The 15,315-nt window shown below is 39.1% G+C and overlaps 1 non-coding gene across 1 annotated transcript; it reads right to left on the reverse strand.

Moving 5' to 3' along the window:
* Positions 1-14,500: 14,500 nt before the first annotated feature.
* Positions 14,501-14,664, reverse strand: LOC115827301 (U1 spliceosomal RNA). Its single transcript, XR_004025935.1, has one exon. It is a non-coding gene; the product is annotated as a U1 spliceosomal RNA (small nuclear RNA).
* Between the last annotated feature and the right edge of the window lie 651 nt (positions 14,665-15,315).

Consider the following 15,315-nt stretch of genomic DNA (forward strand, 5'->3'; position numbering starts at 1 on the left):
GAATCAGTCTTTTAGCACATGTAGCATGGGAGAGGTACACCTCTGAGTAGAAACACAGTTCATTCTAGAGTATGCAGTTCTCTAATTAAAAATAAGAAGTACATAGTTTTTATAGAATGAATACAAAAGAAAAAAAATCTTGTAGAGGTGACGTGTTGTGGAAGTGGGACTGGCCTGTCTATCTTTTTGAACTCTGTTCTTCAAAGGAAAACTGCAGAGTCAACCTGAAATGTTTCCTCCCTGATCCATCCCTGACCTTTAATTACACTCTCACACAACTTTTTCTCAGTAACTTCCCTACATTCAACATACAATTTTATTTTTAATACAGAAATAATCTCAAACTGTGACATATGGCCAGGGCCAGACAGCCTTTCAGCAGTTTCACTTGTCTAAGTCTAAAATGCTTCCACTAAAGGTTACAGACAGTTCAAGCAATGACAGATTCTCTTGGTTACACAAAGGTTACAGCACATCTAAATGTTAACAGATTAGTAAAATTTTTTTCCACATTCCCGCATAATTTTCTCTTTATTATTTTCCACAAATCAACCTAAAATGACAGTATTGTAGTTTTTTACTTGATCAGGTAGACATCACAGCTTGCACCTTGGTTTGGACTTTTGTTTTGAACTGTCATGTGCTCCTGTTTCGTGTCTGTCTCCGCCCCTCACCTGATTCTGTTTATTCTATTTATTAAACCTCATTTTACCCCTGTTAATTTCCACCTATCATGTTCCCCCAGTTTGGTTCTCCTCTTGTATTTAAGCCCTTGTGTTTGACTTGTCCTCTAAAAACTTCTTGTTGACTTTCTTCCATGATGTACGCTTTTTGTTCCCCAGTGTTCTAAGGATGACTATTGTGCCCATTTGTCATGGACTGCCTGAGGAGAAAACAAACTCAATCAAACAATGACAAAACAGAACTGGAATTGAACATTTCCCTCATCACAAAGGTTACAAAGTATATTTTGCTATTATTTATAAGAGTACAACACTTACTATTAATCACCACCATCAGCACTAACAGCAATAATAATAGTAATAATGATAATCATCATAGTACATACATTTATTTACCTTCCTTCTTTTGCTTGGTTGTTGCCTTTGTCTGGAAAACCATTCCATTTTCTTGAGTTCTCCAGGAAATGGTGGAATTATCCATCATAACAGTCTCTCTTATCTTGGCAAAAACAGAGCACAGAATTAGAGTGAAAAATGCTAATGTGAGCACATATCATATCACATATCACACCACAGTGGTCACTCACTTACACGATCCAAAATCTTCTGCCTGACAGTGGGATGATTTGGGTTCACCCCTTGACCTCCTTTTACCAGTAACCTCACCACAACCTTGCGTCTGGACCCTTTTTGAAATTTTAAAAATCAAAGGTTAACTTTTACTGCTTGACAAAGAAACTGCGTAGCACAGTATGAGCCTGCTGGTAAATCTGAAAGAATAATCATTAGATAATAACAACAGTAAGAATATTTATCCAGTAAAACAGAGCCTTATCACAGAAGAAAAATCCTCAAGTTTAAGCCTATGGGCTTATATTTACCCACTGGCCTACTAGTCCTGAGGTGATATTAAAAGCAGACTTTAATATCTGTTTACATCAATGTTTCCTAAATCCACAATTAGATTAAACTTTCAGTTTACCCAATGTCATTGTCTGTGGTGCAATGGGACCACGCCTCCTTTCCAAGTTTCCTCCTTTCTGGCCAATCAGAGACCAGTTTGCCAGCTCATTAGTCACCACGGGAACTAGCTCCTTACCCAATCATTGTATTTACCTGTTTCCTGATCATTGTCTCATTAATTCATTTGTATGAATACACATTATTTTCAGGCTCTTCCTGGCAAAGTCTCTTACATGAATATGACGAGCAGTGAATTCTCCTTTACCTTGTTCTTTTTCCTGTTAGCACTCCTAGTTCCTGTTAGACTTCTTGTTCTATGTACTGGATTTAGCCTGTTTAACAAGTCTGTACGATTCCTGTCCCTAGTCTTGTCCCAGGTAACCTGTTTATCATGTAAAAAACTTTGTAATAAAGTTATCCTGTGCTTGCAACAAGTCATCCTGAATTTGTATCAAAGGTACCATTAAGACCACTTGTGCATCCTTGCATCCTTGTGGTCAAATGAGATATTTTTTTGTTATTTCAAAATTTGCCTTCTATTGTATATGAAATTCCTGACTTCAGCACATTAAAGTCAAATCTTTGGATGAGGACAAGAAAAGGTCAGCCTAATGCTGTCTTGCTTACGTGATTGTAAAGGTTAATCTATTTTCCTCTTTTCTGATAAGGTAAATAACAGAGTATTGCATGCTAATAGTTGATCAGTGAACATTCACATACAGTATTGAGGAGTATGACTGATCATGGTCTTGCCTTATCAGACACAACCAGAGTATTGTATATATTAACCACCACATACTGTATAATGATTCTAATTCCAATTGTTTTGAATTGTATTGACACAAATGGAGAGCGTGCAATGAAGAGAGTACTTACAACCTTTTACATTACACACCCAGATAATTATGAGCCCCATTTGACGTAACGTAAAGAGACAATGTTCTTCATGAAACAAAACAGCGCATCAAACCAAAACAGTAATAGAAACCCTGCTCATTCAATGATTTCATACTGAGGTTCATACTCCAATGACTCCCCTTTACCTGAGCAAGTGACTCCAGCATCTTCTTTGTGATTACAGTTATGGACACCCCATCCCAGTGACTCACAGTCCTTCAAAGTAGACTCTGACCCAATACAGGACACGTTATCCATCCAGATTTGTCCTGAACCCTGTCCAAAATAAGCTCCACTCAGTGCTTCTACAGCTTCTCCACAGACCAGTTCTCTGCACACCACTAGAGCATCAGTCATATCCCAGTCATCACTACACACTGTCCCCCACTGTTCTTCATGAAGAACCTCCACTCTCCCAGCACAGTTACTGCTACCATTCACCAGTCTCACTCCAGCCACTGCATGAGTTACAGGGACATGTATCATGATTGAAGGAGGGAGAGAGAGAGGGGGAAAGAGACAGAGAGAGATTCATTGGGTGCATGATGGCTGAAAGATGAGAGAGTGGGAGAGAAGGATGAGAAACTAAGAGTTGCTCATTATGTTAGAGTTGCTGAGTGAGTGTGTGTGTGTGTGTGTGTGTGTGTGTGTGTGTGTGACACAGAAAGAGAGACAGAAAGAAAGAGTAAGAGAAGATAGAAATGATCTTACCCAAGTGAGGAATGAACCATATGAAGCACAGCATGATCACTATGAAAGGAAAATTAAAATGTAATAAAGCACATGTGGTTCATAATAGACACTGAATAAATATTTGTACACGATAAATATTTACTTTTACTTATTTAATAGATGTTAAAATACAGACTGAACACAAAGAAAGCCTTCTTTTTTGGCTCGCAAAGCAGTGTGGGCTGCTCTTTTGCATGACATGCAAATTGTCATTATGAAGAGAGCTTATGGAGATGATCGTAGCTGCAAAATTACACGTTTAACTGTTTCAGCTTTTTGTGGTGTGATTTTGATGACCAACAATTTGGAAACACAACCAACATCAACTGATTTGGGAAGCACGACTGACAAAGTGAAAGGTCCTATCTGTAAGAGCATGAGGGGTTTATTCAAAGGAGCAGAATGTGTTTGTAAGTGAGTTGAGACCTTAAAGATAACTTCCCATGTTATTGTTCTGATGTCTGAATTTTTGAATATGTCTCACATGTATGAAACGCACATAAATGCATATGAAGTGCCCCCACTTAACTAATAAATCACACATATACACACTGTCAACACCACAGATACAGAATACACACATATATTACACATTTAAACACTATCAAACACCCACAAAATGCAGTACATACATATTTTACAATTACACACTCAGACACCCACAAATATACAATACACAAATATATTACATATTTACACACTACCAAACATCCACATAAACAAAAGATGCACATATTTTACACAAATACAGGCTATCGCACAACCACAAATACACAACACACACACGTATTACATATTTTCACACTATCAGATGCCCACAAATGTGAAAGACACACATATGTTACACATTTACTGACCATCACCCACCCACAAATATACAATACGCACATATATTACATATTGACACACTATCAGATACCCACGAATATAAAAGACACACATGTATTATTCGTATATACACTATCAAACCTGCAGAGATATAAAATGAATACCTACATCACAAACATACACACTATATAACACCCAAAAGGTGCCATATATGTGTCCAGTGACATTAAAGAAAGGGGTTTTTCTTATTAGTTTCATTTTCTGTCATCCTTTCACCTACAGAGGAGTTTGATCATAAAATCCACCATACGGAGCATCTGACCGGAACCCGTTTTCTCAACCATTCAACTGAGAATCAAAACTACATAAAATGCGCCGAAATAATGTTACTGTAAACCTGATTAAGCAAGGCTATCATGTATTTCTAAACACTGTGTTAAAATTACTTATGCTGTTTAAGGCTCTCCAACTACTAATCAAATTAGTTTCAGTTAAAAGCAGTCCCAGATCTGCTAAGATGACTCATAGTATGAACACAAGTTGTGCCTCATCCAAATTAAAATTGGGCAAATACACAGTAATTACAGTTGTTGTGGTTTTTTTTTAAGTTCCATTATTATTTCTGATCATTTTTGCCTGAATCTAAAGTACTCTTAAATCAGAATTCGAGTGAAACTGAAGTGAACTCAGACACTGGAATGGTCAGTGTAAAATTAAAACCATCAGAGTGCCATACATCTGCATTTCTCCTTTTCATTCTTCTGAAATACAGTGTGTATACAATCTTCAAGAGACGCTTGAGGACTGACCTTTTCCCTGAAAACCTTACCTCCACAAGCCATTAGCTACATCACCCTTCTACACTTGACCCCTTCCCACTACGCCAATGACTCTCTTCTAAGGCATTACTTATCACTGCCTATACTGACCTATGAGCAACAATTCTTTTTATGATGTAGATTAATCTAACACTTAACGGCAATACTCGGCACATGACAATTTATATCACTGGGGATCTTTGACCCACTTGTAGCTCACTTGATTATTTTTCTTTACCTTATTTGAGCATGTATCTAGCCTTATAATGAACTTAGTGGTGGCACTTATGTAACAATCATCTCCTCAATGGCTATTTGCTTGGTTTTGTACTTTGCCTGCATTGACAGTTGCTTTGGATAAAAGCGTCTGCAAAATGAATTAATGAAATGTGAATGTAAATGTACATACACACCTGCGAGAAAAAAGGAGGTAGATATCTGTGGTATTAATTAGGTGCACACTCCAATGATTCCAGTGACTACTGCTACAGTGATCTATGTTGGATAGACCCAAAATGATTCACAAAAGTGCCATAACTGGTATGAATATGTGCCGCAAACCATGTCCATATGCATGACCTATGGAGTTTGTATCAGATACAAAGACAACAACACTTTTGTCTGACCCTCACTACAACTTCACAAAAGAAGGCTTTCCTGTCCCAATATATGTGGACTAATGCTTTACAGGTACAAAAGAAAAATTTGAATAATACTCTAAAGTTAACTTACCAAGTTGTTCTCCAACCTTCCTCTCCACGTTTTACAAATGGGCACCAATGGACTGGTTTAAAGTATCCTGTGGCTATAACAATTTCCACGCATGGAAACACATCACATCATAAAATGTTAATCAGACATATTCCCATTATAAAAACAAATAATGTTAACAAAGGTCTCTTTCAACAGATCTTTAACTAGGACACTGCTGTTTGCCCAAGGCAGTACCTCTTACATCACACCTGCTTCCTTTCCTTTAGTGATTTTAAAGTTATTTTCCTTCTTTTTACAGCTTTTCATGGTTCTTTATATCCTTTTCATTTTTTTTGTTTTTTATTCATTTCTTAATGCTTACGCTATTTGGTACAGCATCAGGATACTTGGTATTGTTAAATGTACAAAAAATTAAGCCTTAATAATTCAGCTGTATTTTGGTTTTAGGTTTGAATTTGATCTGCATTTATTGCTATAACGCACACCAGACTGCAGTATAAAATGTGGGATAGAAATTAAACTGTATTCATTTTGTTGTCAAATGTTATGATGGATATGCCAAGTACACAGTGGAGCATATTCCCACCTGGAGAGGCCAGCAAGCTTTGTGAAAATCATGTTTTTTTTATTTCTGCAGCACTTTTAACACCATACAGCCCCTCCCACTGCCAAAGAAGCTCTGTGATAAAGCTTGCCCACAGCATGGTGGCTTGGATCACAGATTTCTCACAGGTAAACCACAGTACATCTGCCTTCAGGGAAACCAGTATGATGAGGTAGTGAGTAATATCAGCACGCCTCAGGGAACGGTACCGTCTCACCCGTCTTCAGGAACAACTCCAAATTATGCCACCTCGAGAAGCTCTGTGATGACTCCTCATCAGCAAGGACAATGAGGAGTTGTACAGGAATCTGATGAATCCAAGTTGACGAGCTGGTGATGGTAGAGACTCATGAGTTCCTTGCTGTGCACTTAAACAGTAAATTGGACTGGTCTCATAACACTGAAGCACTTCAGGATGCTCTTTCTTAGGAGGCTGAGAAGTTTTGTATGCCTCTCTGGATGCCATTCAGTTGCAGGTGCACTCTTCTTTGCTGGTGTGCTGGGGAGGAGGGTATAACACTGCTAACAGGCTGCACCATCTGGTGAAAGTCAGCTTTGTTGGTGGATTTCATCTGAACAGAATGGAGGAGGTTGCAGAGAGGAGGCTGAGTGCAAAGATGTACCACATCCTGTATAACCTCTGCCACTGTCTGCACTAGGGAATGCAGGTGCACCTCCAGCTGCCACTCCGGCTCATCCCTCCCGCCATTGGTCTCGCCAAATATGCTAGTTGGTCTCGACCGAGTCCAGCTGCCTTTAAAAAATATACATTGGGTTTTTTTTGTTTTTTTCCAAGTAACTCCTCCTTTAGAACAAAACCATTGTTTAGGCAAGCTTGCTCATAAAACAGGCATTGGTTTAATTAACTCAAAATCCATCTAGATTGGGCACTGACTTTGGCCGCCGGGTAACCAGTCATATGCCTGCCAAAACTCATCTCCGCACGAGATGCATCCATGCTCATCATTGTCATAGAAGATATACTGTGTCTCTAGCATCACACAAAAATTACAAACAGGTAAGTAAGTGGTCTCGAAGAGAATTAACTTTCGGACGGGCCTCAGTGAGCAGGCACAATCGCAACTGTATCGCAGCTGTAGCGTACTCAGTAACCAAGCCAGTCCTATCTTCAATGCTTTGTCAGCACGGAAACGGAATATGTACTAAACCACAAAACACTGCCGCATTTTTATTCATCAAGCACACTTTGACCAGAAGTAGCGTAAAACGCATGCCCTGTCACAACACTAGCTGGGTTTCCATCCAACTTTTTATTGTAAATTAACGCCTACACTTCGCATCAAATCTTTTAAGTCGCTAGAAAGAGGTGATTAGCATAGGGTTAAATGATACTGGTTGATGGAAACAGGTTTAGTCGCATCAGCAATGGGCTTGTTGCGATTTTATCGCGTATTTCCATTGAAGTTGCCCTCGACAAGTTTTAAACCCACAGCTGTTCACAACTAATCCCGCGAAGAGGAGAATGTAGCCTACATTTTTTCATTTTTCATTCTTCATCACAGTTGATGGAAACGTGCACAGACATTTCCTTAGCTGAGTTTTCATGAATGCACTTAAAATACGTCACTGTGTCGCGTGGGAAAAGCTGCTATGTCCTGTTGAAGGTTTACATCCCTGGAACTATGGAGTCAAAACCAAACTTGTTAATTGGCTAGTACAGATGTCAGTCAAACCCATCCAGCAAAATATAAATAAAAAATTAGAACACATTTTCTTTATTTCAGGAGCGTTTGTGATGATATTTTAGTTATATTTTCAACCAATTTAACAGACAATAATGTATTATTTTCTAGTATTAAATTAAATAATTCCACCCTAAATCTGGGGGGCCAGGAAATCTTTAAGGCAGGCCTGGGCCCATCAAGCCTGTCTGTTGGCTATGCACCTGACTCTGTCTCTCTCACTCGGACTCGGTCTTGACTTTGACTTGAACCTCTTTGGACTCGGTCTTGACTCATTCTCGACTAGTCCTGGTCTTGGACTTGTCTTGGACTCGGCAAAGGTGGTCTTGATTCCAGCTCTGCTGGAATCACGTTGTCATGTTTAACCACATATGTGTTTGTATAATACAATGTCAATTACCACTTGGTCTCTTTTGTACAAAGGTCCTTTACAAACATGTTTACTTACTTCATGTTCCTGGTCAACTATATAATTTACATAATATCATGTTTATCCTTAATATGATAATGATATGATCTCTGTCACTTTACTGCTCAGCCACATGTTTAACTGTTACTTTTACTTCTCATTTTATTAAAGTACATTTATCTCGGCTGTTACATTTAGTTATTTATTTTTAAAAACTGTATGTTGTGTTGTGACTTAATCAATTTCCCCTTGGGGATTAATAAAACACTATCCTATCGCCCTATCCTAACTGCAATCAGGCAATAAAATCCATAAAACATTCATATTAAGGTTTCCATTATATTCTGTTTTGACAACATGGTGTGATATTTAAAATATATTCAGTACCCGGAGAAGATAGAATTAGTGATCCATGAATAAAATTCAATAACAGATACATAAAATATTATGTTTTGTAGCTTTACGTGGAAAGCTTGGCCATAAAGATTTCAGTAGAAGTCAAACTGAGCAGACCATGGCAGCGCCCTGACAGAGAGAAGGACTGGTTTGGGTGGTGGATCCGTGGATCGTTATGTATCTGGGAATAAAATGAATGCACCCGTGACCCTGTGATTTCATCCACCAGGGGACACTATTTCTCTTTTCACTTTTTTGACATCTCCTCACAGAGATTGTTTTGCTCAAGAAAACAATCAGGCACTTACTTATAGTGAAGATTTGGATATGGGTAAAGGTTCAGAAATGGTTTATTTTCAGATGACCCCTTTAGTAACATTTCATACAATTCTGCAAAAATATGTCCTGACCTATGCACAGCATATCAGTGTTCTTCCAAATGTCAATATCTGACATTGTTTCATGAGATCAAGTTGCCTGAGGGCAAACAAATTGCACAATGTTATATTAATTTTGATTAATAAATCATATTTTGGTTTATTTTCATGTTCTGTTCCAGTTAGGCACTGTATGTTGCAATACAGTAATCTCCCCCTATTGCATTTGTTTGTGTTTATTTTAGTTTTAGAGGATGCACTAAAATTAAATGTATTTTTTCCTAATTAGTATGTAGTGGAGTAATATAAGAGGTATATCATTGAGTGAAAAGCAAAGTTATGCAAGCCAACTTCAGCTTCAACAGAGTTATTCATGTCTTGATGGTGGTTTACGTTTCAGAGACTCACTCTTTATTAATAACTTATTCATGTGATATTATCGTAGTTCGTCTTTGTCCAAGATCACACAGGACCTTTGGGTTTACAGCTAAAAGACATTATACTTATCAGTGTAAGAAAGTAGCCTAAGTAAGAGACTGCTATTGATTTCATAATTTGAATCAAAATGGCTCTTCACCAGATATATTTCTACATACCATAATGTTGTTTCATAATTTAAAATCTTTTATACTAATAAAACCAACAAGACTTGAGGGGAATAACTTCTGAAGGGCCTGAAATTTACACATTTATATGGTCTACCATTTTGGCTTCACATTTCTCTGTGTGGCATCAGTGACCTGCATTACTGTCAGCATGTATAAGACTTTAAAATTCCTCAACCATAACCACTGACTGCAGCCAAAGTTGACAACCCTTTTTCCTTTTTCTGCATTTTAAGAGCTATATCCATGTCTTTCTATATGAATGCACACATAGCTAGACTGAATGTGCCTGAACTGGTTTACTTTACTGCAAACCACCATCATGACATTGAATAATACCTGTAGGAATATTTGGTTCAGTGAAGCCATCTAACTTCTAGAAACTTCTTGCTGACTTTCTTTCATAATATATCCCTCTTGCTCCACAGTGTGAGGATGGTACTTCTTATGTGTCTGTTTTTCACAGACTGCCACAAGAACCTGAAGAGAGAAAAAACCCCTCATTGATCAAATGATGAACAAACAGAGTGAGAACTGAATAGCTCCTCTAACACAAAACTTACTAAGTGTATCATGCTGTTATCTAGGAGTACAACACTAATAATTAATCATCACCATCACTAACAACAACAACAACAAGAACGATACTACCACCACCACTACTACTATATAAATGATGTTATTTACCTTCCTTGTGCTGCTTGATTGGTGTCTTCTTCTGGAAAACCATTCCATTTGCTCGAGCTCTCCAGAAAGTGGTGGAATTATGCTTTGTAAACTTCCCTCTCACCTTGGCAGAACAAAAACAAACAAACAAACAAAAGGATCAGGGCACAATCAGAGCAAAAAAATGCCATTGAGTACATATCATTTCATACCATAATCACCCCTCGCTCACCTGATCCAAAATGCTCTGCCTGACAGTGACATCATTTACATTCTGTCCCAGTCCCGTCTTTACCATTAAGAGCAACACAACCTTGTGTCTGATCTCTGAAAATTAAACCAGTGTCATTATGTACAGTGTAACCACCCAGGTTTGCGACTCTGTGTAAGGTTACTGACAGTCCATTGAAATGTTTGACAAAATATGTAAAGATTAAGGACTAAAGACTGTATGCACATGCATAATTATAATCAATATCCACAGACTACACTGCATATTTACTGCTACACATGCATTTGTTTTCAACATTCTCATTTTTATCACTGTAACCTATTGCTGTAAGAGTAATCATTTGTCAAACTCACTTAGAAACTTGAATTGTGAATCAAACGTTTTGAGAGACCGGTCATTGTTTTGACAATTGCTTCTCTCCACCTTACATCACAATTATTTGCTCTGCAATAGTCTGTTCAGGATTCTTATTGTTAACTGTTATTCACCCCATGCTGTGTTCACTTGATTTTATCTTTAGTGTCTTAGTGTGATTGCCCTGTTTAATATAAGCTCTACTTGTTACTTGCTCCCTGCCTCATCTGTTCAACAGCTGTCTTTGAACCTCACAATAAAACATCATATAAACTTTACCCAGGTGATATTGTTAAACTTGTGCTCTATGAGCTATGGAAGCTTTAAGAATTTATAACTTCAGTAAATGTAAAATCTTCATGAACATATCTATCCACCAGGATGGGTGCTCCAAATGTATAAATAATATACTATTACTCAACTACTGCCATTTCACCAACATCACCGACAACACAGACAGAAGAATATGTATCAGTTTATGTAGTCTTGATTCACATATCCAGCTCTTCTTAGAGCAGCATTTTCTTCCTCTTCTTCCCTTGCTGTCCGGGAGGGTAAGGAGAATTATAAGGTTTCTTCCAGCTATGAGAGGGAGTAACCTGCCCCTTTCAGTGTTGTAAGGTAAGCAATTGTTTTACACTATAAAATTCTGTTGTGCAACAACATTGCTTGGGCATGCTGAATGACAAGTTGCATGACACACAAGCAAACTGATGCTCTAGTCAACTGCCATCTCGTAATTAGGATCCTAATGGGATCCTTATTTCCATTTTCCACTTCAACCACAGGGATCCCCAGTGGACTGCTCCTTCTGACCACTGCTACAATGGTCCTCTTGGGGAACTGGCTTGCTGGTCAGTATATGATCTGCATGGTGTGTCCACAGAGTATATTACATGCACACATGATGCATTGACGCACTATATTTTATTATTAACAGTCTCATTCATAGCTTATTGTTGTCACCAGACCGTGAAGCATCAACCTCCACAACAAATAGAAGATTAGGATCAGGGTGTTTGAGAACAGGAGCTGAGGTGATCATCGTGAAGGCCACATCAGCAGCATCATCCCAAGGAACCCTTTAAAAAAAAAGATAAGAGGAGCAGCAACAGAACTAAAGTTTCTAATGAATCTGCAATAAAGGTTTGCAAAGCCTGTGAGGGTTGAAGTTCAAAGGGCAAAGAACACTGTAAGAAAACCTCTGCATGAATCAGGGTTGCCATCATATTGCTGAGGTGGTGTGAGATGTAGCTTGGAGCTTGGGTTGGCCAGTTGAGGAGAGGGAGCTGCAGCTGCAGGAGCTGGAGCAGGTATCGGAGCAGTAAGTTGGACCACATGAGCCCTTAGTTCATTAAACACTTCAGCAAGATGGGAGATAGATTCCCCCACCTGGCTGAGTATGTTTTCCTGTTCGCCAGCCAGGTGCTCAGTAGCCCTTTGCATATCTGTTGTGATTGCTGCACTCTTTTCAGGATCAGTCTTTTTTTTTTTATAAAGCCATTAAAGTTCCCAAACACACAATACCAGATAAACTCAGCTAGACCTGAAAGTCTTCTGTCACATAACACCAATCACGATGCGATCTAGTTGAAGAGTTTAATATAGGGTGATGCAAAAACGTACACAAATCTGATAACTAGGTCAGTCAGGGGCAAAAATAATATCACAGAAAATCCAAGAGGCAATATCCAAACAAACAGGCAAGAGAATCCAAAAACCAGGATAGTCAAACCATGACACGGCTCAGTAATGTTTACCAGGAGAGAACACAAGACTTCACAAAGATCAGGGCGAAGACAGAGGTTTAAATACACAGGACTTAATGAGATAACAAGAAACAGGTGGGCAAGGATCAATGAGACAAACCAGGAAGTAAACACACACACACACAAGATTACTACCAAAATAAGAGTCCATTAGAATTCTGGGGAACAGGAGCGTTGGGTTGTGACAGGTGTGAAAAAGTAGAAGGTCAGAATTTTCACAAACTGGGTTAACAGAGATCTTCCTTTTTTTCAATTTCCCCTCATTACCACCATGTTATTTGTAGATGGTTTATACAGTGTGGGTGGTGATGTGTTGTATCCTGTTGCATCTGAGGAAGCCAAACTCAAATTAGGTAAGGACATCAGACACAATCACATGGTGTATGCCACATGCTGAACACCTTTCACAGGAGCTCAGTTATCATCCAACATGTTGTTAACTGAATGGGAAAATCTCCAGCCAATTTGCATACAGCCACAGCCACAAGGTGCCATGCAAGGGATCAGTGTAATCAATGTCTACACATGTGCACAGCTTCCCTATCCACTCACAAGGGCAAACCAGGGCTTTTCTGAGATATTAACAGGTTTCATGTGACCTCACTGGATCTTCAAGTCCCATGTATCACCTGCATGCTTGAGACACCAGGATGTGTCTTTTGCAAGTCTTTAAAGAGGGTCTGCATCTGCTACCAGATGGGATATCATGACTTGCAGATAGTATCATCTTCTGTTGTCAGTTCATAACATCTCTTGAGATAGTGTAGTACATCCTGTGATGGACAATCCACATTCTGGACAACATGGTACCATGTCTAATATACAGCTTCAGCTGTATGAAGTTGGTCCAGTGAGCAAACAGAAACATACTGCTCAACTGTTAAGGCCTTTTGGTTTGAACTCAGCAGTCTGAGTTATCTGACATGGTGTGTGAGAGCACTTCTCCCTGTCCAAAAGGAGAAGTAGTGGCAGGACTAAATAGCAGTGAGGTATCTCAACTTGAATCTGGTTTTGAGGAGCACATGAAGAGGCGGTGATGTAATCAATAATAATTCAGCATGCCCCCACTTTTTATCTAAAGAGTTTCCTCAGTGGCCTGTACTTTCTTATTTAGTGGTTGCAAGCCGTGGGCGGTCGCTTTGTGTATTATATTGTACATGTATGCACAAGGGACACACATTTGAATTTTTTTAAGGCAGAGTTCAGCTTTTTCATGACAATGTCAGTGTATTAAGATGCATTTCCTTGTGGTTTTATCAGGACACCTCTCATTGCCTATTGAAAACTGGGACAAGCGGATAAAAACCAAAAAAGACAGCACAGAGCACTGAAAGAGCCCTTAATGGCAAAGATGGTCACTAGCTTGCAAGTGTCAACCGGTCAAAACCAGTTGCTGATAAGCATAAGTCCTACATCGCCTGAAGAAGCTGATCAACCAAGCTTTAAAAGTAGTTCATCAGTTTCCAGAAGGATATACTGTCTCTGCCCATGAAGCCTGTATTGTTTGCCCTACAGAGGTGATCTGTTATTTGTAAATGCAAATCTCTGTGATCACACACACACACAGTGAATTTGTCATCAGCATTTAACCCATCCAACACACACACACACCAGAGCAGTGGGGCACTGGGGTTAAGTGCCTTGCCCAAGGGCACACAGCCATGGATATCAGGCCTGGGAATTGGTCACAAGCCTGGTTCTCTAACCTCTAGACCACGGCTGCCCATTAATAAATTAAAAAAAAAAAAAAAAAGGGAGAGCACGAACGCAGTCCACTACTACCACAGATTATGCAGTTGTGATTCCCACATTTGGGGAATTCACAGAGGTCAGCATAGCCCAAGTGCAATGGCTAAGCCTCACCCTGGGTGAACCACCATTGTGATCATGGTGTCTCCCCTGCCAGTTAAGTTATTTCTCGACACTAGAATGAATCTGAGAGTGTAAATAATTCCTGGTGCTTGGATACACTCCAACCTTGTCCCACTTTGGACAAAGCCAGGGACAAAGAGTTGTCTCATTTCTGCAGTTACCTTTGTACCTCATTTGGCAGATGTGTCACACTTGAAGCTGAACTTGTAGCTGTTCAAATCCATCCTGACCACTACTCTTCCTCTTCTGAGGATGGTGCTGGAGATTCAGCAATTCTGTGAGGCTTCTCATGTACATTCATTGGATTAGATTTACCTGCCTCACACCCTTTCTGATGGCAGACTCTACAAATGTGGCCCCATTTATCTTACTGAACTCAACATCCTTGACCCTACATATATCAGGTGAATGAGTGATAGCAGGGTCTTAGCTGTGGTCCAACTCAAACTCTGCCCTATTCCCCTCTACTACTAAGTATTACTAATTATACTTTGTGTATTGCTTGTTACTGGAGGGAATGAATTTCCCCTTGGGGATCAATAAAGCCCTGTCTTATCCTATTCTATTCTATCCTACCTTGTCCTGTCCTATCCATTGTTCACCTAGCAAGATTGAATTAGTTTATCAATGTCTTCTAGCATCCTGTCCATAAATGGACTCCAGAGCGATTTTAGGGACAAAAGCCTTTTGTTC

The sequence above is a fragment of the Chanos chanos genome, chromosome 1 (assembly GCF_902362185.1).
Source record: "Chanos chanos chromosome 1, fChaCha1.1, whole genome shotgun sequence".
Classification (NCBI taxonomy): Eukaryota; Metazoa; Chordata; class Actinopteri; order Gonorynchiformes; family Chanidae; genus Chanos; species Chanos chanos.